We start from the raw sequence: 26,569 nt of genomic DNA on the forward strand, positions 1-26,569 counted from the left end.
TTTGAGAGTAATCTCTAGCCAAGCAACAGTGATGAACAAAGTAAAACCCAAGATTTTGTTGGCTTCTAAAGCACAAGCTAGGCCTCAGTAGATCCCCGCTTTTTTATTCGCTCTGTATCTGTTCAATATTCTTCAGGAACCTGTCACAGGGTTGTGGGATACAACGGGTAAAAGAACTTCCTCAATGCGCCAATGTTTTTGAATTCTATACCTTGGCGGTGTCTGAACTGTGGCCATTGATTTCTTAGTAAGGAAGACAAATCATTCCCCGCAACAAAGTGGAGTTGGTCTAGAGTTGCCCATGGATCACCAGAATGACCCAGTCAGTCAACACAGAATGGAATATATCAGAAATACCCTGAAGGAAAGGGACTGCTGAAATGGTGACTGAAACTCTCCCATCTAGAGCACTGAAGGGGAGTGTTTCCCACTGCACAGGCCAATGGGCCAACCCCAGCCTAATTAATTATGCATCCAAGGGTTTTGGGGTGTCTTCCATGGTGGGGAGGGTTTGATGGCACACACCCTACCGTCATAGCCCAGGTGTCATATTGAAAAGGCACTCGCCATCACTGCTGTACCATTGAAGAAATAAGATGGACTTCATTGAAGACACTGAACCTGGAAGGTCCATCTGATAGGGGCTTCTCCCCATCCATTGCTGTGGTGTTGCAGGATCCAGTGTTGCTGGCAGCCTCTATTTCGAATTCAGAAGGCAGATCTAGGCCTTCCTCAATTAAGTCTTGACTTTTGCATGCCACATTATTCCAAATGTGTTCTGAATTGGCATGTTTTCCATTGGCGTAATGGAGACTAGGGCATAGGAGAAGATTCGCCAATGTGAAACTAATTTTACATTCTCCCTTCAAATTCTGCCCCACCTTCCCCCTCCCCCCACACTCCTCCACTCCCACCCCCATTCCCCATTGATCCTGCCCACAGGAGCATGGGAGAATTCCATCCCGTATTTCTTTTTTAAAGAAAGAACTACAATTTTGGAAGCAAGAAACTGGAGACCTTTAGCTTTGTTGTATGATAAAGTACCCATGAGAATATTTTAAATTCAATCGATCCATTATCAGACCTGTGGCAACAACAAAGAAAAACACAAGGTCGAGATTAAGGTCAGTTTAAAATGGCTTAAAATTGCCTACAAGTGCAGTGCTAACTTTTAAATTGTCAGTGCAAAATGTATGATACTGAGAAAAATATATTGCTAATGGGTTTGATAACAGGTCATTAAACAGCATTATAAATTGATAAAAAATGTTGCTGTAGCATCTACTGCTTTCTATTCATTGCATGTTTGCAAAAGGTTCAACCTACTTACTGAGGTTGAAATAGGCATAGAATATTCCAAAGGTCAGCTTATTGTGTCTGCCGCTGCATCTGCGCCAATTCCAAGTCACAAGCAATGTCAATCTCACGACAATGCCATTACCTTTCACCTTTCTCCCCATCACAGCCCACCAAGGCCAGTTCAGTTTCACTTTGTTACACAGTTGCTTTAGTTCACAATAATAGTTTTCCAAGACTGCCCACTTGAACCAGAACATGCAATAAGCTACAATAATTTATAAAGTGCCACTGAAAGGATCTTATTTAGAATTATGTGCATAATTGTGTTATGAGAAAAAATAAAGTTCACCCCATTATTCTTTCCAGTGTTCCTGGTGTGGGTTTTGCCATCAGGGCGGGGAGGAGATGGCCTAATGATATTATCGCTAGACTATTAATCCAGAAACTCAGCTAATGTTGTGGGGACCCAGGTTCAAATCCTATATGACAGATGGTGGAATTTGAATTCAATGAAAAATATCTGGAATCTACTTACGACCATGAAATCATTGACAATTGTTGAAAAAAACCCATCTGGTTCACTAACGTCCTTTAGGGAAGGAAATCTGCCATCCTCACCTGATCTGGCCTACATGTTGACTCTCAACTATCCTCAGGCAACAAGGGATGGACAATAAATGCTGGCCAGCCAGTGATGCCCATGGCAGGGTGGAAGCTTGGTACCCCCACTTCTCTACTCCCACCGCCACCCCAACCCCTCAGAGTGGAAGGAAAGGAAATATTTAGTGCATTAGGGTTACCAATCTTCCAGGACTGGACTGGAGTCTCCAGGAATCTCTAAGATTAATCCAGCATACAGCTCTGTGCAAGCCTGGAGGAGAATCATATGGACATTCATAAAATTTTTTTGTCACGTTCTTTGAACATTTCACTTCACCAGATATGAAAAATATTAGAAATGGGAAAGGCTACCTGAAAAGCACATTCAATTGGGTAAAGTCTTTTTACTTACCAATTAGTATAGGAAGGCAGTCACAAGGATGAATGAGTTGGTTGACTAATGGCTGGAACTTGGGAGCAATCATGTCATGTGATGAAACCTCCAGGAACATATTTGATCAAAGTTGGCAACCTGTGTCTGTGTCTGAGCACCAGTCAGCTATCTGGTATTTGGTCAGGAAATGTTGTATGGTTCAGGGGACGATAGAAAACAGTAGGAAAGAGAGGAGGAAAATAATTTATTGAAGTCCATTGCAGTGAAGCCAGGGAGGCCTCACAAAATTCATAGCAAGGTCAACAAATCTCAGCCGGGGTAATGGCTAAGGCACTATAATTGACAGCAGCTTTGCTGGGTTAGGGAATAAAAAAGTCAACAAAGGTTTATAGTTCAGTTGGATGACACTGAGTTGTGCTTCTCCACACACCAGAACTGAATAACCTATCAATGCCTAATAATGAAAACAGAAAATGCTGGAAACATGCAGCCAGTCTGGCCAGTTGAGTATTTCCAGTATATTCTGCCTTCATTTCCAGCATTTACAGTGGCTTGTTTTTGCATTGATACCCAAGACTGAATTTTCACAGCCCCAATTGGTGATAGGTTAGCAAAACAGCAAGGAAGAGGAGGCCACTCTCTTCCCATCACGTGCAATATTGCCAGTGGAAGAAAAATTGGCAGCTCAGCTACCCATCTGGCAGGAAATTGAGCTACTTAAATGGCCAATTAAGGGTCACTTCTTGACACCATGGGGAGACACCGTCAGGAGAGTTGATGGCCTAGTGGTATTATCACTAAACTATTAATCCAGAAACTCAACCAATGCTCTGGTGACCCAAGTTTGAATCTCATGGCACATTACAGAATCCTTACAGTGCAGAAAGAGGTCATTTGGCCCATTAAGCCTGCAACAAAAACAATCCCACCCAGGTCCTATCCCTGTAACCCCACATATTTACCCTGCTAAATCTCCCTGACATGAGGGGGCAATTTAGCATGGCCAATTAACCTAACCCGCACATCTTGTGGGAGGAAAATGAAGCACCCAGTGGAAACCCATGCAGACACATGGAGAATGTGCAAACGCCACACAGGCAGTTACCTGAGACTGGAATTGAACCCAGTCCCTGGCACTGTGAGGCAGCAGTTCTAACCACTGTGCCACCGTGCTGCCCCAGGAGATGGTGGAATTTGAATTCAGTAAAAGAATCTGGAATTAAGAACGTACTGATGACCATGGAACCATTGCTGATTGTTGGAAAAACCTATCTGGTCCACTAATGTCCTTCAGGGAAGGAGATCCGCTGTCCTTATCTGGTCTGGCCCACATGTGACTCCAGAGTCACAGCAACATGGTTGACTCTCAACTGCCCTCGTGCCAACTAAAGATGGGCAGTAAATGCTGGCCAGCCAAGGACATCCATGTCCGATGAATTAATGAAGAACAAAAATTGCCTGCATCAGGAGCACCCGTCTGCCACATGAAGAGACTGCTGGGTTTCCCAATGGATTCCGAGGAGAGGGTGGAATATTCCTTTATGGGCATCATGTGTCTTGGATTGCTTTTCTCTGGGAAAGAGAAAGCTGGGGGGATATCATTGTTCAAGGAGATGGATGGATTGAGCCCCGATAATAGATTTGAGATTGTCACCTTGTTCAGGTAGCACAGGCTGAAGCTCAGAAAAAATGAAGGTAAACCAACAGCTTGAGTACAATAACCTTATGTATGAAATGAACAGGCTGGAGAAGGATGAGTGCTGGGCATTTAAGTTTTTTTCTAAAGTTAATTTATCAATGTCACAAGTAGTTTACTTTAACACTGCAATGAAGTCACTGTGAAAATCCCCTTTGGAGAATTAGATATACAGTAGAGGGAGTGGGAGATTGATAGCTATTGGCTTATAAAATCAAGCAGGTTTATGATAAGCCTTTTTTGATCCTATAGGATCTATGAAATTCCAGTGAGAATAGACTATTCTACCCATCAAGCTAACCCCATCCAAAATCCATGCATGATTATTGTATTTTGAACTTTCCTTCCACATCACTTGGTACTTCTGAAAAAGGAAATTAACAAATTCTTTCCCAGATAAAAATACAAAAAATCCTCATTAAAAACATAAACTGGAAATATTTTTATGTTTAACATGTAATTTTTTAAATGTCTCTCCTAAAAGAAAATTTCTTACTTCAAATTCCCCATGCTGCTGTTGGAGATTATTGGATAACATCATCATTGTGTTGGCCCAATGATCCTTTATTAGCATTTCTTGTTATGTTCCTCCTTTCCTTAAACTCAGGCTTTCTTTGACTCTGGTTCATCTGTTATTTATTTCGCTCTTACCACCACTTTTTTTTCACTCAAACTTTATTCACATGCTCACTGTTTGCATCTTCTTCCATTCCAATTGTGCTTTGATTGTCTGCCCTGATAGGGGCGCCACGGTGGCACAGTGGTTAGCATTGCTGTCTCACAATGCCAGGAAGCCAGGTTCAATTCCGGCCTTGGGTCATTCATGTTCTCCTTATGTCTGCGTGGGTTTCCTCCAGGTGCTCTGGTTTCTTCCCACAGTTCAAAGATGTGTGAGTTAGGTTGATGGGCTATACTAAAGTGTCCCTGAGGGTCAGGGGGATTAACAGAGTAAATACATGGGGTTACGGGATAGGGCCTAGATGGAATTGTTGTCGGTGCAGATTCAACGGACTGATTCCAATGTATTCTATGATGTTCTAAGCTGGCTGGTCCTCTGTATCCTGGAGGCAATGGCTCAATTACATCACTCAACATTGGACCCTTATTATTACTAGAAGTCTACACTGCAGAAAGAGGCCCTTCGGCCCATCGAGTCTGCACTGACCACAATCCCACCTAGGCCTACCCCCATATACCTATATATTATCACCCACTAATCCCTCTAACCTAAGGATCTTAGGACACTAAGGGGCAATTTTAGCATGGCCAATCAACCTAACCCACACATCTTTGGACTGTGGGAGGAAACCGGAGTACCCGGAGGAAACCCACGCAGACACAAGGAGAATGTGCAAACTCCACACAGACAGTGACCCTAGCCGGGAATCGAACCCAGGTCCCTGGAGCTGTGAAGCAGCAGTGCTAACCACTGTGCTACCGTGCCGCCCAAGATACTGGCAAGATTCAGCTGCCATTGTCTGAGTTTACCCATAGCAAAAGAGCATTTAGAAAAATACAAATAGGCTGCTATCTTTCTCAAAACTTTTCCCAATCATGAAGCAATTCCTTTGGAATAGGAGGTGATTAGAAGGAAACTGAGTGGGAAGGAGTGGGGAAAGGCTGCCATTCAAACAGGGAACAGGATCATCTACATGTAGTATTGATGCTCCAACCCAAGCTCCCTGCTGCGAATAAGGGACTGGGAAATTATCCTTTATGCATCTCCGCACACCTTTTCTCTTTCATTACAAGGATGTCTACAGTCATGATTGGGTTTAACCCTAGATTGTTATTTTTGGCCTATAAAGAGAGACTAAATAGACTGGGTCTGTACTCGTTGGTGTTTAGAAGGATGAGGGGGGATCTTATAGAGATGTATAAGATAGTAAAGGGGATGGATAGGGTAAAGGTAGAGAGAATCTTCCTGCTTAGAAAGGATAGCAGGACTAGAGGACACAGCCTCAAGACAAGCGGGGGGGGGGGGGGGCAGTTTAGATCAGAGTTGAGGAGGAACTTCTTCACTCAAAGGGTGGTGAACCTCTGGAATTCTCTGCCCGTTGAAGTGGTGGAGGCTACCTCGCTAAATATATTTAACTCACGGGTAGATAGATTTCTGATAGACAGGGGAACTAAGGGTTATGAGGAGAAAGCGGGAAAGTGGAACAGATCCACTTCAGATCAGCCATGATCTTATTGAATGGCGGGGCAGGCTCGAAGGGCTCCTATTTCTCCTCCTATTTCTTATGTTCTTACGTTCTTATGTTTTGTTTCACAACTAATCAGTCTGGCTTAAAGCAGACATTCCCAACAAAATAATTCAATAACTTCATGATGAAGCAATATACTAATGGAGTTATATATCAAGGGATAATCTCACATTATCTCACATTAAAAATATTCATTCTCAGGAACTGAGGTAAATAAATGCCAACAACAAAACCCACTCCACCAACCTGTTAACCACATCTCATGATTCAGACAATCCAATGGTTTGAGAAACATCACAGCTGGGCACTGCCTATGGGCCAGGGGCAGTGCGAAGAAGGCGAACATTGGGTGGGGATGGGGCTTGAGTAGGAGCAATGACGGAGTGGGGAGGGGTGGGGCTATGCCGGAGGAGTTGTGTAGGGGCGGAGCATTGAAAGGGGACATGTCAGGGGTCATGAAGGTGGGCCATGTCTGGTAATGAAGGGGGGCCATGTCGGGGGGAGCCATTGGAAAGGCCCCAATGTCCCGCTGCTGGTGATCCATGTCAGGGAACGTGTGGTGAAAACGCCGCCAATGAGGGGGTTATCCCAATATCTAGGGGGGAAGGGAGGAGGTCTTCCAGTGCACTGTGAGATTGGGCAGCCTTTCAAAATGGCACCTGGTCGCTTTGCAGCTGGGCTCACTGGTGTGTTTAGGCCCTGCACCTCCCAGAACCGGAACACAACGCACCACTCTACCAAAAAGGACTAAATGTGGGATAATTGTGGTACAATCCACACCAGATAGACCAGCGTGGATCATTTTGATTTTCCTGCCATTATGACACTGGGTAATTCTTTGTGGAAAGCAAAGCCTTTGACTCTATCCCACACTGTCAAGATCCAGTTAGCTTTCAGCAGACAATCTGTCAATACCCACAGTCTAATTTCCTGCAGCCTCAAGCTATTTGTTTATGTTTGATTTTCTTTTCCCCCATGCACTTAGCATCATTGCCTTGCAGATTCCGAAATGAAATTTCTTCTTTTCACAGACAGGGAACTGAGTGGTTGCGATTGTCAATAGGATGTACTTAATTCTCCATTTTTGGTTATTGGACATTTCTTTCTAATTTTTTGAAAACAAACTTGTTCAAATGCATTTTTATTGTCTATAATCCATTATGACTAGGGAGACGAGTTTTAGTTTTTTTTAATTATGCAATTTGCAACGGACAACTAATGAGTTTTCAATAGAATTGATAAAACTTCACTATCCTACTTATACGGAAAGAAATGATATCTAGCTTCATTTGATTTTGATAGCATTTTAATGGATTACACTAATATTTCAATAACATTTATAGTACTTTCATATTCCTATGCTTCCTATTTAGTATCCCTCCCAGGCAACACATTTTATACATGCTGTACAGCCACCTACAGAACCTTAGATCTTCAATCCTATCAGCAGTTCCCCTGAGCTGTTGCTGTGATTTGATCCTTTACAGCAATGTGCTATTTAAATGGTAACTTTCCCTCCTAATTCACAAGTTTGGTCAAAGCCTCACTTTGCACTTGTTAAAATATTAAACATAGCGCAGATATGTTCGTGCATATAAAATTGTTTTTTATTTCACACTGACAAATGGTAGCTTGTAAGGATGCAAACTATGAGAAAATTATACCTTTTCACCAGATCCTACTGCTAATGTAGGAGTTGCTGTGCAGGCTCAGAATGGGATTTCCAATAGAGCTGGGGAGTTGAGCTTTCACCTCTTTAAGGAAATGAAGAACAATCAGCAGTCTATAAACCTTGAGCAGCAAATCGCCCTGGGGCAATTTATAACATTGTTTAATTTGCCATGTTGTCCAAGTGTAAGCCACTGCCAGCGACTCATTATATTTGGTTTGTGTGCCATTTCCAATTCATATTGTGGACAAGAATGGCTTGGTGGAGCTTGTTGAACTGTTTGTGTGGAAGTATGACTCCTACCTCCCATAAGGAACACCAATATCAACACAGATGCTCAGCGTCCTAAGCGATCTTTGTGTATCATAGCGTATCACAGCATCCCTACAGTACTGAAGGAAGCTATTTGGCCCAATGAGACTGCACTGACAATATCCTACCCATTTCCTATCCCAGTAACCCTACGTATTTATCCTAGATAGTCCCCCTGACACTAAGGGTCAATTTAGCATGGCCAATCAACCTAACCTGCACATCTTTGGACTGTGGGACGAAACCGGAGCACCCGGAGGAAACCCACACAGGCATGGGGAGAACGTGCAAACTCCACACAGTCACCCAAGCTGAGAATGGGACCCGGGTCCCTGGCGCTGTGAGGCAGCAGTGCCAACCACTGAGCCACCCAAACCACTATGCCACCATACCGCCCCAGTCTCTCTATCACTTTTATCTTAATTTACCTTATTTAATTTCTCAATATTTTATTCAATTCTTGCACATCCACAATCTCCAGCATTCTCTCTCTATTCAAGTCAAGATTCAGTGCTATCATTATCTCCAAACTCTTCACTTATTCAGTTTTTCCCACTTTCTCTTACCAAACCTGGGCATCAACTACTCACCTCACCTTGATTCATCTTGTTTTCCTCTTCTCTTGACCACTTTGGCCAGTGGCCTTCATACAGCCATAGAGTTTGACATCATGGAAACAGGCCCTTCGGCTCAATTTGTCCATGCCGCCCCTTCTTTTTAACCACTAAGCTAGTCCCAATTACCCATATCCCTCCCTAACCATCGTACCCATGTAACTGTCTAAATGTTTTTTAAAAGACAAAATTGCAGCCACCTCTACTACTACCTCTGGCAGTTTGTTCCAGACACTCTGTGTGAAAAAATTCCCCCCCCGGACCCTTTTGTATCTCTCCCCTCTCACCTTAAACCTATGCCCTCTAGCTTTAGACTCCCCTACCTTTGGGAAAAGATATTGACTATCCAGTTGGTTTATGCCCTTCATTATTTTATAAACCTCTATAAGGTCACCCCTCAACCTCCTACGCTCCAGAGAAAAAAGTCCCAGTCTATCCACGCTCTCCTTATAACTCAAACCATCAAGTCCCAGTAACATCCTAGAAAATCTTTTCTGCACTCTTTCTATAATAGGGTGATCAGAACTGTACACTGTGGGCCTGATTTTGTCAGAGCGCCAGGCCCGTTTTTGGGCATGAAAACGTGGTAAAGTTGGGCGTGAGGCCATTAACACGACCCGTGCCCAGATCGCGTTAATGGCCTCAAGTCTGCATTTAAGTTGAATTAATGAACTGCCCGCCCAACTTTATCAGCATTTCCCCCTTTACTATCACGTTCGCGCATCCAGATTCAATGCAATACAGACATGCTCAGCAAAACGTCTGCTTTGGTCGCTCCAGCTGCTGAAGAGGTAAATTCAGAACTTTCAACTGCTCTGTGACTCAGATCGGTGGTGGTGGTGGTGGTGGTGGGGCAGGGCGGAGGTGGGGGGTGAGCAGTAGGGAGAAGCCAGATCATCCTCTGGTGGAGGGAGAGGGGGGTGCAGGGGAAGGGAGGCCCGATCGTTTTCTGGTGGGCGGGGGAGAAGGAGGCAGGTCAGATGTATCTCTGGTGGATGCGGGGAGGGAGGACAGATCGCTCTCTTGTGGGGGTGGGTGGGAAATGGAGTGGGGGGAGGCAGGTCCGATCATTCCCTGGCGGGGGGGAGGGAGGAGGGAGTCCCAATCATTTTCTGGTGGGGGGGAGGCAGGTCAGTTCGTTGTCTGGGGGTAGGGTGGGTTGGGGGTAGGTAGGTCAGATCATTCTTTGGGAGGGGGGGGGAAGCGTTGCAGGAGAAGGGAGGGCCAATCATTTTCTGGTGGGGGAGGGAGGCAGGTCAGATGTATCTCTGGTGGGTGGGGGGGCAAGGGAGGAGGGAAGCCTGATCGTTGTCTGGTGGTGGGGAGAGACACGAATTTTCTCTGGGGAGGGGGTGGAGGAGGCCTGATCACTCTCTGGGAGGGTGAGGGGGTTGGTGGAGTTAATTCTATCCGATCACATTTCTAATTCTGACCATTCCTGTTATAAATGCTGCTTAGATTATATCTCACTTGCCATGAATGTTGATTCTTTCCCCTATACCAGCAATTTCAGAAGAAGTAGAAATTATTTTATTACCAGTTCCCAAATTATCTTTCAAACTTGGAAATGCAGCTGTTCGAATTTACTGCAAGTTGGCTGTTGCTAAACACATTGCAAAGGTTGTTGAATCAAGCAACGGTTATTTGTACACCCACCTGTATGTTTCATTACACAACTTCAATAAAGGCCTGGATATGTACCGCGGTGGATTTTGCAAGTACAGGCAGCAGGGAGAAGGGAATTCCACAGCTATAATAGTGCACCTGAACAATTAGTGAAACTGTCAAAGTGCGCAACTGTGAGTATGCGAAATATACTGGGAGGGAGGCCAGATGGATCTCTGATGGGGTGCGGGGGGCAGTGCAGGTGGATCTCTAGTTGGGGAGTGGGGCAGGGGCATGGCGGTCCACTCTCATCCCGCAGGCGATCAGGAGGGGGAAAGGGGGCTGAGGGTCGCGATCAGTCTGGGTAGTGGATGGGTGGATAAGGGGAATAGTTCTGTTGTGGACGTGGGCATGATGTCTGTGGGGGCTATCACTCCTGGGCTGCTTTATCTGCTTTTTGCAGCCCGAAGCGATGTGACAGCGACGTGATTTTCAAACTTTTTTTCTAACTGCGCAATGCGCAGTTCAGAGCTCCTATCGTTTCGGACGCACTAAGCCCCACCCACAGCATGATTCAGACCCGCAATTTGTTTTTCAGGCTAAGTGCATATGTGGGCGCCTCAAAGCAGATTCCCAAGTCGGATCTGAATTGCACCCAGATTCAGCACTTAGAATGAAAATGGTAAAATCGGGCTCGGTATTCCAAGTGTGGCCTGACCAATGTCTTGTACAACTTCAACAAGACGTCCCAAATCTTGTCTTCAGTGTTCTGACCAATCAAACCAATCAAGCCAAATGTCTATTTCACCACCTTGTCTACCTGTGACTCCACTTTCAAGGAGCTATGAACCTGTATCCCTAGATCTCTTTGTTCTGTAATGCTTCCAATGCCCTACCATTAACTGAGTAAGTCCTGCCCTGGTTCAATCTACCAAAATGCATCATCTCGAATTTATCTAAATTAAATTCCATCTACCATTCTTAGCCCATTGGCCCAATTGATCAAGATCCTGCTGTAATCCTCAATAACCTTCTTCACTGTCTATTATGTCACCAGTCTTGCTGTCACCTGTAAACTTACTAACCATGCCTCCTAAATTCTCATCCAAATCATTATTATAAATGACAAATAACAGTGGACTCAGCACCAATCCCTGAGGCACACCACTGGTCACAGATCTCCAATTTGAAAAACAACCTTCTACATTCACCCTCTGTCTTCTGTCCAATGCTGGAATCTCCACATTCTGTCATCAAGCCATTTTTGTATTCATTTGGCTACCTCACGCTGGATCCCTTGAGATGTAACCCTATGCATCAACCTACCATGTGGTACCTTGTCAAAGGCCATGCTAATGTCCATGTAGATAACATCAACTGCACTGCCCTCATCTCCCTTCGAAAAACTCAAATTCATGAGACATGATTTTCCACTCACAAAGCCATGCCGACTGTCCCTAATCAGTCCTTGCGTCTCTAAGTGCCTCTAAATCCTGTCCCTCGGAATACCTTCTAACAACTTACCCACCACTGATGTGAGGCTCACTGGCCTATACTTCTCAGGCAATTTCCTGCAGTCCTTTTTAAACAAAGGGCTCTTCATCTCTCCATCTAGACTTTGTAACATTAAAAACAAACACGGATTTACATTCAGTTGAAATTAATGTGGAAGCCCCCCCTCCATTAAGTTGTATTCCACACATGCGTACAAATGTTTAAAGATAGCCATGAGCCCTGGGGCTGACGAAATTTATTGAACACTCCAGTGGTCACACAGATTTCTCAGAGCCAATCATGACCAATCTTTCCTGATGACACTTTGCCAGCTCAATTCCATCTATTTCAGTGCACATGTAAATTTACCTAAAAAAAAGCAACTTGTCTCCCTAAAGACAACCTTTAATTCATCATCACATGGCACACATGGAGATGCATATTGAGCCAAATAGATGACAGCCTTTCATAATCAAATTTCAGTCAATAATTAGAAAGAAGGTTTTTTAAAATTAATTCCTTATTTGTAATTATTTGGCACGAGTTTTCCTTTTTTTCTCTCTCATTTGCCTTAATGCCTCTTTGCTCCTTTTTGACTTTTTCAACAATATTCTTGCCCTTTTCTTTCAATCCCCATTTCTTGATTTTCAAAAAAAAATTCCCAAATTTCACAGATGGACAGCAGCTCCTTTTATTAATCAGTGACTAAAACAGGCCCACTTCTACTAGCCTACATTTAATCACATGAGGATTTCTATTGAGCAGTTCTCAGCCATTGCCAATATATTGAAACATTTGCAGACTGTGCCATGCGGAGGACAAGTTCCTCTTTAAACATATGTTCTTATGTTCATATCTCACAATTAGTGGCCAAGTATTTCCACATAGGTTGAAAGGGAGAACTGGGGGGAATGCCAATCTAAGAGCTGATTGACCTTTTTCCCATTGAACAGCTCAGGATGTGTAGGCGCATTCCTGGGCTAAGATGCATGCTACACCACTGATCTCAGATAATGTGACTTCCATAGAAGTGCAAAGTTGCAATAATGATATTGGGCGTAGCAAAGCATTCCCTGATAATAGCTTTCCCATTGAGCGCCTGTGGTATGGTGGTAATATCACTTGACTTGAGGCCCATGCTAATGCTCTGGAAACATGAATTCAAATGCCATCACAGGCAGCCAATGGTATTTACATTGAATTAATAAAATCTGGATTTGTAGGCTAGTCTAAGCAATGGCGACCAAGAAACATCAACAATTGTCACAGAAACCCATCTAGTTCACTCGTGCCTTTTAGGGAAAGAAATCTGCCATTCTTACCTGGTCTGGCCTTCATGTGACTCCAGACCGCAAAGCAAATTAGCTGACTCCTGAATGGCTTCACAAGCCAATCAGGTTAAGGTTAATTAGGGATGGACATTGCCAATGGTGCCCACATCTCATGCATGATCTTTTTAAAAAAACCCTAAATAAATAGAGGTTCATCATTTTGGGTCCGGTCATGACTTCAAATATTAGCCAGACTATTACAATTGCAAAATCGACTGAACTAATTTTAACACTTGTCAGCCTTTTGGCTGAGATCAAGTGTAGTTTTGTTGCCCTGCACTTGGTTGAAGTCATGAGGTTACACTGAGACTTCAGCTGAAGCAATTTTTTAAGTGGCTTCTAGGCGTTTTGGCTAAGACACAAATGAGATCTAGTCCTGGAGGAGGTCCAATGCCTGCTCCAATCAACTTCGATCATGTAGATCAAGCTCAAGACAGGAAGTGGTGAGCCTGTCTTGTCAGCTTAGATCGGGATTGTCTCACTTGCTGAGACTTTGAATTGGACTCTGATTGGATTGAATTGGGTATAAATAAAAAAAAACTGTCACCCTGCTGTTCAATCTGTCCTGTTTACATCATTGTTGTGATTGAACAGCAGGGTGATGGAGTTAAATCACTGACACACACAATGGAAACCGTCCGCAATACAAGTGTTGCATGAGCCATTCGGACATGGAGGTCATGAGCTTCATCCATGATCTGCACTGAACTGATTGATCCAAAGTGGGCCAGCAATGACAGAGATATGATCGACCTCAGGGAAGGTGAAAAAAAATCAGTCTGCTTTCCAGCTTATCCTCCCTCTGTGAATATCAGTTGAGGGAAAGAACAAGTGCAGCTGTGGTGCGACACACTGAGAGTAACCACTTGAATAAAGTACCAGATGATACCCAATGAACCATAATTCAACAAGAATTCAGCATCTTTGAAAATTCAGGAGGAAAGGAACAGAAATAAAACATTTTGCTATCTTTAACCAACCATTGCAGCCCTCATGACAAGCATATGGTTTATTACTGTAAAAATATAAGAGAGCGACTACCATTATTAGTTCAATCTGCTCTGAGGAAAATTGCAGCAAAGGCATAAAGTGAACAATAGCTTGGATTTATAAGGCCATTTCTGTAAACAACAATAATCTTTAATCAACCCAGATAAAGTTTGACCAGTTCCTCTTTGAGCTGGACAGTCTGTTTAATGGAATTAGAAGCTAATCTTTCCCATTTTCTTCCCTGCCTTTCGATGTGGAGATGTATGCTGTGATTCTCCAACCTACATCTCCGCAAATGTGGCTCCCTGCTGTTGACACAAATGATAGGAATCTTACAATTTCAAACACCAGATAATCAGGATTGCCTTTTACAACTTTGTTAACAGCATGGCTAAAAATAGATAGGATATAATCACCACAGTTTGGAGACCAGATGTGGGGTGGCTTAGGCATGTTTTAGGTTTGTTCTAACAGACAGTGTCAATGCTCGGCAAAAAGATATCCCAGTTTGCTTATATTGCAGCAACTTTAATTGGAGTGCTATGTCTATAGACTCCCTCTTCAACACCTGCTTATTTGGGAATACCTATATTACGTGTTCACATTGTTCCTAGTTAATGCAAAGGCATTTTAAGGAACCGATTACGAGACCTGATGTCCTGATGGCATAATCGGCCGTTTGCTGCTGTGTATCTTATCATCCTATAGAGTAAACAGCTCTCCTCTAAAGCTCTTGTTTGATTGTTTGTACCTTTGTGGTCTGCAAGCCTAACCTTTAAAAATCCCACAACCCACACATCAGTGACCGAACCCTGCCTAACTGTAAAAACAGGACCATTGGATCATCACGCCTATTTACCACTGCTGTGTTTTCTGTACAATCCACACACCCAGTTTAAGTTTAATATTAAACACCAGTGTAGCTACTATCCAAGTCTGACGCTTACGTATCATAACAATGGAACAAAAAACCATTGATATTCCATTGATTGGAAAAATACATGGTGTAAATACAATACCCTGGCCAACTTAAAGCCTAACAGGAAAGATGATATGAAGTTGATCATCAGTAAGCTAGTCTTGACAAATACAAAGCTGTATGTACCCATTTATGGTCATGTTGGCCCTGCTGCAAGTTCTACAATACCCTGTTGGTGGCTCAGGATCTCAGAATCACTCCTATTCATCACTAAGGCTATTAAAGTTTTCAATGAATTTTCATCATCAGCAAAGGAAGCCTCACAACTCAAAGTGTAACCCCAGTTTCTGTTGCAATCCTGTTAGGGAAATAAATGCCAAGCGTATAATTCATCCTCCTTTTGACATACCTGCAGCAAAATCCTGCTCGAGTCTTTTGATCAAGGAATGCTGCTGAAACTTCGGCATTCTTCCATTCTCACCCACCATTAAGATTGACTTAAATATTTAGAATGCAAGAACAGCTGAGGACTGGAAGAGTCCATTGAGGCCATCTCTTTATCCTGGTCCTAACTAGCCTGCCCAGCTTCTAATTACATCTTAAACAACCCATTGATTTTTTTTCTGTTAACCTGCCATTTCTTGCATTAAAAAAATGTTTTTCATCTGTTTTGAATTCAGTTTTCACTGACTTACATTTGTTTCCAAAGGTACTATAAATCTGTTACGCTGTGAAATTATATTCTGGGTTTTACGGCACACGTATATTTTGCAAATTACTTGAGGTCATTTTTTTTCTCTTAGTCAGGCACAAATCAGATATCTGCATCCTTTTGTCTTAAAAAAAGAGCTGCACGAGACTTTAATTATACGTGTGAGGTCATATCAGGAGTGACAAAAACCTTACATTGAGTTGATAAGTGTAAAAATAAAATGACAGAAGAGGATTTGCACATCTTTTATGTATATGAATACAGACATTAGTGTATTACTGCTGTCTGCTGTCACCAGTCCTTTTTTAAATCAGAAGAATCAATTGAATAAGGGTATCTGGATCAAAAAAAGATTATTCTTCACTTGGGATAGCATTAAATGAGAAAAGGCATTCATTCAGCACATCATGTAGGTGTAACTTACAACTACTTACATTTCTACAGTATAAAGAAAATGCTGTTAGGATGCTTTACCAGGTGAACTAAAAACAAATTTTAACATTATGCGATGAAGGAGCAGCGCTCTGAAAGCTAGTGGCTTGTGCTACCAAATAAACCTGTTGGACTTTAACCTGGTGTTGTGAGACTTCTTACTGTGCTCTTCCATTATCAGCAGGAAAGGACTTCTGTCAAAAGGTAAATGCACACATAACACACAAGATGAACTACAGCTGTATCAATTAATCAAGATTTCTTTGACGACACCTTCCAAACCCACGACCATTACCATCAGAGGGAAAGGGCTGCAGACACATAGGAAAACCACCAACTGCAAGTTCCCCTCCAAGCTACACATCATCCTGACTTCAAACAATGGGATGAACTTTTCCATTTGTCTGCCACAGGAATCGTAGCAGGTGGCGGGGGGTACAATGATGGAAAGGTCCGTTGACCTCGAGTGGGACTTTCCAGTTTTAGGGCAGAAAATCCACCCTAAATCTTTGTTCCTTCATTGCCTCCGAGTCAAAATCCTGGCACTCTCTCCCTAATAGCACTATGGGTGTAGCTACATCACATGGATTGCAGCAATTCAAGATCACTTTCATAAGGGCAGGTTACATGGACTATAAATGCTGTCCTTGGAGCACATGTTGTGACACAACAAAATGAATGTGCAGAATTGACTGTATCAGTAGGATCCCAGATTCAATCCAGTCTGTGTTGTCCTGAATTTGGTGGGGCAACAGGAGAGTTGAGAGTAGTTGACCTCAGTGTACTTGCGGGGCAGGTGGGGGGGGAGGCGAGGGCGGAATTTGCTGTCAAGCAGTATCTAGTGGCTTGATTGGAGAGTGTTTAAAGTATTCTGTAAACAATTTTAACTCTGCATGGAGTTGTACCAAAAAACAAATGTTCTATCTTTATATCCCAATTCTCTGCCTTCATCTTTTCCACCTGTATTACAGGTACCAGTGAACCCCTTGTACTTCATCAGTGCTCAACCTCCAAGCCTTGACGTCAATGTCAAAAGACTAATCAACTACATGCTGGAACCCAAACCTATACCCAAACCATCCTTGTCTAACAGTGTGCCTATGCACTTTCCAGCACGCATCATTGTACAGCATTTAAAAGTTTTTCTCTCTCCAGCACATGAGCATCAGGGCCAATTGTAGAACCTCTGCTGCCTTCCTAGCTGAGATATCCTAACTCGGCACAGAGTACACTGCATCTAAGACTCGGTCAATATAGAAAAGGAGTACTCAAATTCCACAGTGCCATGTAAATAAAATCAGCTCCTTAGTTATGAAGCGTTGTGCTGATTAGACCCTCAAAACAACATCAAAGAATCAAATCTGACTCTCGAATCCCATGGGTAGGGAGGGCACAGCTGTCGATCGAAGCAATTTATTAAAGCACTCTAAGAAGGCACTCCAGAGGGACTTGAGTCTTCGCTTGAGAGTTGGCTGCAGTATAGCTTCCCAATCTTTTTATAGTGTTATTTATTTATTTACATGACCATATACAACTGATTTGCTGCATCAAAAGTTGCACTCAGTCGAGGAGAAAAATCAAAGGCACCAAATTAAATCAAAGACGCAAACCATTTTGTTTTAAGAAAGCAAGGATTAAAAATTGATTTTAAAGAAAAACAGATCCCAAGCCACTGCAGAGATGCACCACTCGCCAATCAAGTCTTGCAGCAAAACAGCTTAACCAGAGGGTCTCAAAGAGACTCTGAAAATAGACGTGTTTAAGGTGTAGAATGTGAGGTCAGGAGGAGCATTCGTGGTCCTCCTAGCTTTCCAATGATCATTCCCCATAATGTCTGACATTCCAAACAACAGCTGAAGGATCTTTGACCCTCCCCAATTGTTAAACTGTTAACCAATGATATGGCCACAGGGCCCAATGATATGGCCACAGGGCCCAACGATAAAAGTTGGTTAGTCATTTCACAAATTCCAGTGCTTGTGGTGGCAGTGTAAAGGGCTTGGATCCCTCACTTTAAGCCCAAGTGAATTGGTGATCCAAAGATTGACCCAGATGAAATTCAATTTCATCCTTGTTTATTTTGTGCACTAGTTGGCTGCTAGTGACCTGAAAGTCACAACCAGCACTCAGCGCACTATTCCCACCTACGTCCAGTCTGTCATGGTTCTGGAGGAGGCCAGGAAGCAGGTGAGCAGCAATCCCAACTAATAGAGCAGAATGTGACGTTTACAACCTACTACTGGTCCCAACTTGCTCTCTAAACACCCCTGCCCCCATTTGGTGTCTCAGTCCAACCTGAGCTCTGTAGGGGAGTAGCCAGGTTTCCTGCACCTCACCGATTTGTGAGCTGCCCATCAAGGGTTGGGATTCAATCAGAGCAGGCAGCTTAGAATCATAGAATCATACAGAGCAGAAGAGGCCCTTCAGGCCATCAAGTCTGCACCGACATGCGAGAAACACCTGAACTCCCACCAAATCCCATCTACCAGCACTTGGCCCATAGGCCTGAATGTTATGATAGTTGATCCAAGTACTTTTTAAAGGATGTGAGGCAACCTGTCCCTACCACCCTCACAGGCAGTGCATTCCAGGCTATCACCACCCTCTGAATAGAACAGTTTTTCCTCACATCACCCCAAAACATCCTCGCCCTCACCTTGAACTTATGTCCCCTTGTGACTGACCCTTCAACTAAGAGAACAGCTGCTCCTTATCCGCTCTGTCCATGCCCCTCATAATCTTGTATACCTTGATCAAGTCATCCCTCAGTCTTCTCTGCTCCAGTGAAAACAACCCAAGCCCACCCAACCTCTTTTCATAACTTAAATGTTCCATCCCAGGCAGCATCCTGGTGAATGTCCTCTGCATCCCCTCAGTGCAATCATATCCTTCTGATAATGTGGTGACCTGAACATTATTGTTGAAATTATTACAATGAAAATTGTTCAGACTTCCCGCTGGTGCCACTGGACAAGAGGTGTGATCATTCTGCCTGCCTGATTTACACCAAAAATGAAGAATTTGACCAGTGTTATTACATGTGAATTTTTGCTGTATTTAGCATTCTACTGATCAAAATTGCGAGTAAATTTATATTGATTTTAATGGAAAGCAAACTAAATGGGGGGAAATAATTATAATTATGGGAGGAAGGAGGAATCAGGAAATTGAATTCAATGATTAGCTCTGATCAAAATGATTACGAGAGCAAGCTCGAAGGGTCGAATGACCTATTCCTGCTTCTAGTTTCTGTGTTTCAGTGTTAAATCAGGGCACAAAAGAGGCAGTCTATCCAATCTCATCAGTTTTTCGAAAGCAAGTTAATTTAAAATTGCCTGATTTTTTTTATTTGTAAAAGCAATGGTATCTTGCAACTTTTAAGGATGGGAATGCAATATCTTGGAAAGAACCCACAAGCAATGTAAGCAGATCTGTGCAAATATTGCTACAGGTCTTTGAAATGATCCTGATCGACATTTGATAATTTGTTGCTTATCTTAAAGTGCACAGTAGGTAAAAGTTGACAGCTTCATGCATTCAGGTATTTAATTACAGTCTTAGGCTCAGCCCTTGTACATATCTGATGCAAACAGAAGAAAAGATTTCAGTTGATATAACTAGTACTGCAAGAGTTGTGTTACTTAGGCACAAATTCTTCATATGTACCATACACACTTGGTAGGGTGGATGTCTTAACAATGCACTTAGAAAACCAAAGTTTGATTAGAACAAGTGAACATGATTTTACTAAAAAAAAATCCTGCTTGACAAATTGATTTCAGTTTTTGAGGGGTGGTATGGTATAGGGAAGCCAGTAAATGCGGTATTGCTGAATTTCCAAAAGGTATTCAAGAAGGTGCCACACGAAGGGTTCATTGGCAAGATAAGGACTCGTGTAGTTTGATTGTAGCTTGGATAAAGGATTGGTTCACGGTAGAAAGCAGACAGTGAGCACAAGCAGGGCTTTTTCAATATGGTAGGCAGTGAATAGTGGAGTGCCAAAATTATCAGTGCTGAAGCCTCAGCACTTTACAATCTATATTAATGACTTGGACGAAGAGACAGAGAGTAATGTATCAAATTTTCCTGGGTGCAAAGGTAAGCTGCGGGGAAGGCAGAAGAGGCGACAATGAGATGTAGACAGATTACATGAGTAACCAACAAGATGGCTAATGGAACTGTAAGGGAAGTGTAAAGATATTTACTTTGGTCATAAGGTTAGAAAAGTTGAATAATTTTTGAAAGTTGTGAAACAGTGTAGATGTCCAAAAGGACTATGGGTGTATTTGTACAAGGAAAATTGAAAGTTAGCATGCAAGTACAACAAGCAATTAGGAAGGCAAATAGCACGTTGGTCTCTATTGCAAAGAGACTGAGTACAAGCATAAAGTAGTCTTGCTACAGTTATATAGAGTTTTGATGAGATCACATCTGGAGGACTGTAAGCAGTTTTTTAAATCCTACAGTGCAGAAGGAGGCCATTCAGCCCATTGAGTCTACATCAACAATAAGCCCACCCCAGGCCCTATCCCCACAATCTCACACATCTATCCGGCTAAATCCTTCTAACTTACACACCCTGGGTATTGTCCAGGATGGCCAATCAACCTAACCTGCAAGCAGATCTTTGGACTGTGGGAGGAAACCGGAGCATCTGGAGGAAACCCTCACAGACACAGTAAGAATGAGCAAACTCCACACAGATAGTGACCCAAGCTGGGAATCGAAGCCAGGTCCCTGGAGCTGTGAGGCAGCACTGCTAAGCACTGTGCCACCGTGCCGCCCCATATTGGTCTCCATATTTAAGAAAGGATAAACTTGCATTGAAAACGTGCAGCGAAAGTTCACTAAATTGGTCCTTGGGATGAGAGGATTATCATATGATGACCTAAAAAATTCTGAAGCTGTTTGATAGAGTACATGCTGAGATATTGTTTCTGCTGGTGGAGGAACCTAAAACCTCAAGAGTAGTCTCAGGATAAGAGACTGATCGTTTCGGACTGAGATGAGCAAAAATTACTTCACTCAAAGGATTGTGAATCTTTGGAATTCTCTATCCCAGAGGGCTATGGACGCTCCATCACTAAATACATTTAAGGCTGGGATGTACAGATTCTTTTGTCTCTCAGAGAATTAAGGAACATGAGGAGTGGGTAGGAAAGTGGAGTTAAAGCCCAAGATCAGCCATGGTTATAATGAGTGGCGGTGGTACAGGCTTGATGGGTGATGTGATCTACTCCTGCTCCTATTTCTTATGCCCTTGGGAATTCCAATATCTGTTAAGCTGTCTATACACTGGATTTATTGCAATGTTAGCTCCAGAATTTTCTTATAAGTGGATGAGCCCATATTATATAATGCAACAGCATACCTGATGTTTTAAAAGTTGTGGTAGTTAGCGATAAAGGAGCCGATCGCTAGTTGTTCATGATTGGTGGCACAAAGGGAAGCACAGCATCTGCTTGATGTTGACTCGGTTTGTGTAGAAACGTTGAACAGGTTGGCCCTACATCCACTGAGGTTTAGAAGAATGAGAGCTGATCTTATTAAAACATACAAATAAATTAGGATCGGGAGCAAGTAATTCAGCCACTCAAGCCTGTTCACCCATTCAATAAGATCATGCCTGATCTGATTATGGCCTCAGCTCCACATTCTGCATGTCTCCAATAACCTTTGAATTCCTTGTTAGTCAAGAATCTATCTCCCTCTGAACAAAGAACAAACAAAGAACAAACAACAACACAGCACAAGAAACAGGCCCTTCAGCCCAATGAGCCCGCGCCGCCATTTTAACATTGTGAGTGCCCTTTTCTACCTATGACCTTTGTCTACGCCTATTGGACTCCACAATAAAGGAACCATAACCAGATTGAGGGACGACTAATTTAGGGACAATTTGTTAACACCAATCAGCCTAAGAGCACGTTTTTGGGGTGTGGGAGGAAACCGGAGCACCTGGAGAAAACCCACGCAAGCATGGGGAGAATGTACAAACTCTCACAGACACTGGCCAAAATCCATGTATCTGCACAGCAAACAGCAATAGTCACTGAGCTGTCATGTTGCCTGTCAGATGGTCCAGTTTAAGCGTACACTAACAACGTGAAGCACTAGGCAACTCTCGAAGCAACATCCAAGAGCAGCCCTCGCACGACCCACCGCATGTATGCCCCTTGTTGGCCAACAAGGCGGACCGAATCACCTGTGGATTAAAAAAAAGACTTCAATCAACATGCACAACTTATACAGACATTCACGGAATCCCCAGAAGCTCAGACGTAAGACAAGTTAGCCATAAAATATGTTGGACGGTCCATAGGAATCAATTGATTCCCAGGAACGTCCTCAGGCTCTTTATCCTTATTTAGAACAATCTTTTGTATCCCTCCATCTCTAGTCCACTCATGTGTCTATCTAAGTAAGCCTTAAACAACTCTAGCGTGCCTGCCTCCACCACCCTACTTGGCAGTGCATTCCAGGTCCCCACAACCCTCTGCATGAAAAACCTCCCTCTAACATCCGAATTATATCTCACCCTCTCACTCTAAGCACATGGCCCCTTGTAATTTTTGTATCCAACCTAGGAAAAAGCTTACCTCTGTTCACTCTATCTATACCCATCATAATCTTATACACCTCTATTAGATCTCCCCTCATTCTCTGCCTTTCTAAGGACAACAGCCCCAATTTGCCCAATCTCTCCTCATAGCTCAGTCCTTCCATATGAGGCAGCATCCTGGTAAATCTCCTCTGCACTCTCTCCAGGATCTCCACATCCTTCCGGTAGTAAGGTGACCAGAACTGGACACAGTACTCCAAATGCGGTCTAACCAATGTTCTATACAACTGCAACATTAGACGCCAGCTTTTATACTCTATACCCCTTCCTATAAAGGCAAGCATACCATAAGCCTTCTTCGCCACCTTCTCCACCTGTACTGCCACCTTCAAGGACATGTGTTCTTGCACCCCTAGGTCCCTCTGCGTTTCTATACTCTTAATAGGCCTACCATTTATCGTATAACTCCCCCCTACATTATTTCTTCCAAAATGCATTACCTTGCATTTATCTGGATTAAGTTCCATCTGCCATTTCTCTGCCCAATTTACCAGCCTATCTATATCCCGCTGTATTGCCTGATACTGCTCATCACTATCAGCAAGTCCAACCATCTTCATGTCATCTGCAAACTTGCTGATCACACCTGTTACTCCCTCTTCCAAGTCATTTATGTATATTACAGATAGCAAAGGTCCCAGTACTGAGCCCTGCGGTACACCACTGGTCACAGACCTCCAGCTAGAAAAAGACCCTTCCACTACTACTCTCTGTCTCCTGTTACCAAGCCAGTTCTCAATCCATCTAGACATCTGTCCTTGTATCCCATGAGCCTTAACCTTTTCCACCAACCTACCATGAGGGACTTTGTCAAACGCCTTACTGAAATCCATATAGACAACATCCACAGCTCCTCCTTCATTGACCATTTTTGTCACCTCCTCAAAAAATTCTACCAGATTCATAAGGCACGACTTCCCCTTTACAAAGCCATGTTGCCTATCACTAATCAGATTGCCAGTTCTAAATGCGCATACATCCTATCTCTAAGAATCCTCTCCAACAACTTCTCTACCACTGATGTCAAACTCACCGGCCTATAATTACCCGGGTTATCCCTACTACCCTTTTTAAACAACAGTACCACGTTTGCTATCCTCCAATCCTCTGGGACCTCACCTGTGTCCAAAAACGAGACAAAGATTTGCGTCAGAGGCCCAGCAATTTCATCTCTCGTCTCTCTAAGCAACCTAGGATAAATGTCATCAGGCCCAGGAGATTTAAACATTCAAAGACCCTGCTTCCCCCATTCTTTGGGGAAGAGAATTTGACAAATTCATGGGTCTTAAATGGGCGATTCCTTATTTTTAAGTTGAGTGTCCTAGTTCTGGACCCTCCCACAAGCATCCACCCAGTCAAATCCCCTCAGGATCTTCCATGTTCCAATAAGATCACATCTCAATCTCCTCCAATGGATACAGGACATTATATAATCTATCATCACCTTCTCAAGTACAATTAGGGATGGGCAATAAATGCAGGTCTAGCCAATGATGCCCACATCCACAAATAAATAATAAAAATAAAAAAAAATTCTTCATCCCAAGTATCTGTCTGATGAACCATCTCTGAACTGCTTCTAAAACATTCATTTCCTTTTTCTTAAATAAGGAGACTGAAGATGTACACAGTACTCCAGATAAATGTTCACTAAGACCCTGTATAACTGTTAGAAAATATCCCTAATTTTATATTCCATTCGCCTTGCAATAAATTACAACATTCCATTTCATTCCATTTGTCTTCATAATCACTTGCTGTACCTGCATACTAACTCCCTGCAATTCACTGTTCTGTAATCTCTCTCTATTTAAATATTAAGCTGCTTTTCTAGTCTTCCTGCCAAGACAGACATGTTCAAATTTACCCACATTATACTCTTTCTGCCAGTTTTGTACCCACTTATTTATGTGTCTATATACCTTTGCAGAGTCCTTGGGTGGAATTTTCCCATCCCGCCCACCACGGGAATTGTAGCGGATGGACTGCAGACTATGTAACGGTCCACTGACCTTGGGCAGGATTTTCTGGTCTTTGGGTAAGCGTGGCTAGAAAATCCTGCCCTTATGAACTCTTTAGAACATACTTTTATACCTGTCCTATGTTATTAGCAAATTTAGCAACAATATATCTGGTCACTTCATCCAAGTCATTGATTTAATTGCAAATAGTTGAGGCTCCAGCACTGTTCCCTGTTGAACTGCACTTGTCATATCATTCCAACCCAACTGGCCTATTCTGTTTCCTGTTAATTAATCAAATCTCTATCCATGCTTCTATGTTACTCCTTACACCATGAGTTCTTATTTTGCACAGTAATTTTTGATATGATACCTAGTCAACCGCCTTCAAGAAATCTAAGCATGGCACATCCACAGGTTCCCCTTTATCTACTCTGCTTGTTACTTCCTCAAAGAACTCCAACAAGTTAGTCAAAGATGATTTCCCTTTCACAAAACCATGTTGATTCTGCCAGATTGTACTGAGATTTTCTCACGGCTATAACCTCAAAACATATGAGATCCTGAAGGGACTTGATAAGGTACGTACTGGAAAATGTTTCCTCTTATGAGTGGAATTAGAATGAGGGATCACAGTTTATGAATAAGAGGTCTTGCTTTTAAGATGGAGATGAAGAGAATTTTTGTCCCTCAGAGGATTGTAGTCTGTGGAATCACTCTCCCAGTAAATATTGGAAGCTGAGTCATTGAATTTATTGAGTTAGATAGATTTCTGATTGACAAAAGAATCAAAGGTTATGAGGGGAAGATGGGATAGTGGAATTAAGACCACAACCGGATTAGCCATAATCTTATCTAAATGCCAAAGGCCTCCTCTTGTTCCTAAATCTTAAGTTCCTATGAAAATTTTGGACTACCAATATGCTTCAATTGCCACATATTACAAATGGAAAATGTAAGGAACACCAAACATCTAATGGAGGCTGGTACGAAGGGTGCATGAATATTAAGAGTAGCTGCAACTTTGCAGCCCACATCAAATTACTTTCAATTACACTTACGTTAATAGCTGCAAAAGAACTGGCTGAAAGGCAGCCTCAGTCATCATTGATTGAAGATGGTTCCAGTTCCACTGAGGATATGCTGATAATGTCATAATGGTATTGGCATGTCACAACGAATTCAATGACTGGTTAGAGGAAGGCACGTACATAGTGCAGTACTCAGTAACAAGAAGTGAAGAGAGAATGACTCATTCCCAGGGGTGATCACAATGCAGTAATCTCATTGAGGGGTTCAGATGGTGTTATGAATGGGGTCATCTTCACCCAAGGGACGTCATGCCCACCTTATGCACAGCATGAATCCGCAATTATATTTTTATGATGCAAGTGAGCCTTTCATGCCAATGTTCACAAACAATCAGAGGTGAGTTAGGTTCAAGTCATGTCCTGTCCTGAAAATTATGCAGAGGACACCTCTGGCACTGCCAAAATTATCTTTAGCCAGTTGCTTTTTGTGGAATCCTGAATGTTTTGCCCCAAAAGTCATTCAACCTTCTATTGGTCCCTTTGTGGCAGGGCAGGGTTGTATTGCATGCCCTCTGGCAATGTACTTGCTGAAAATCCCAAAAGCCTGTGCTGTTGATTACAGCAAGACCGACTGATGCCCAAATACAATTACAAAAAAACATTTTTCTTCTCTGTTTCAGT

This window comes from Carcharhinus amblyrhynchos, chromosome 1 (assembly GCF_965287045.1).
Source record: "Carcharhinus amblyrhynchos chromosome 1, sCarAmb.v2.hapA, whole genome shotgun sequence".
NCBI lineage: Eukaryota > Metazoa > Chordata > Chondrichthyes > Carcharhiniformes > Carcharhinidae > Carcharhinus > Carcharhinus amblyrhynchos.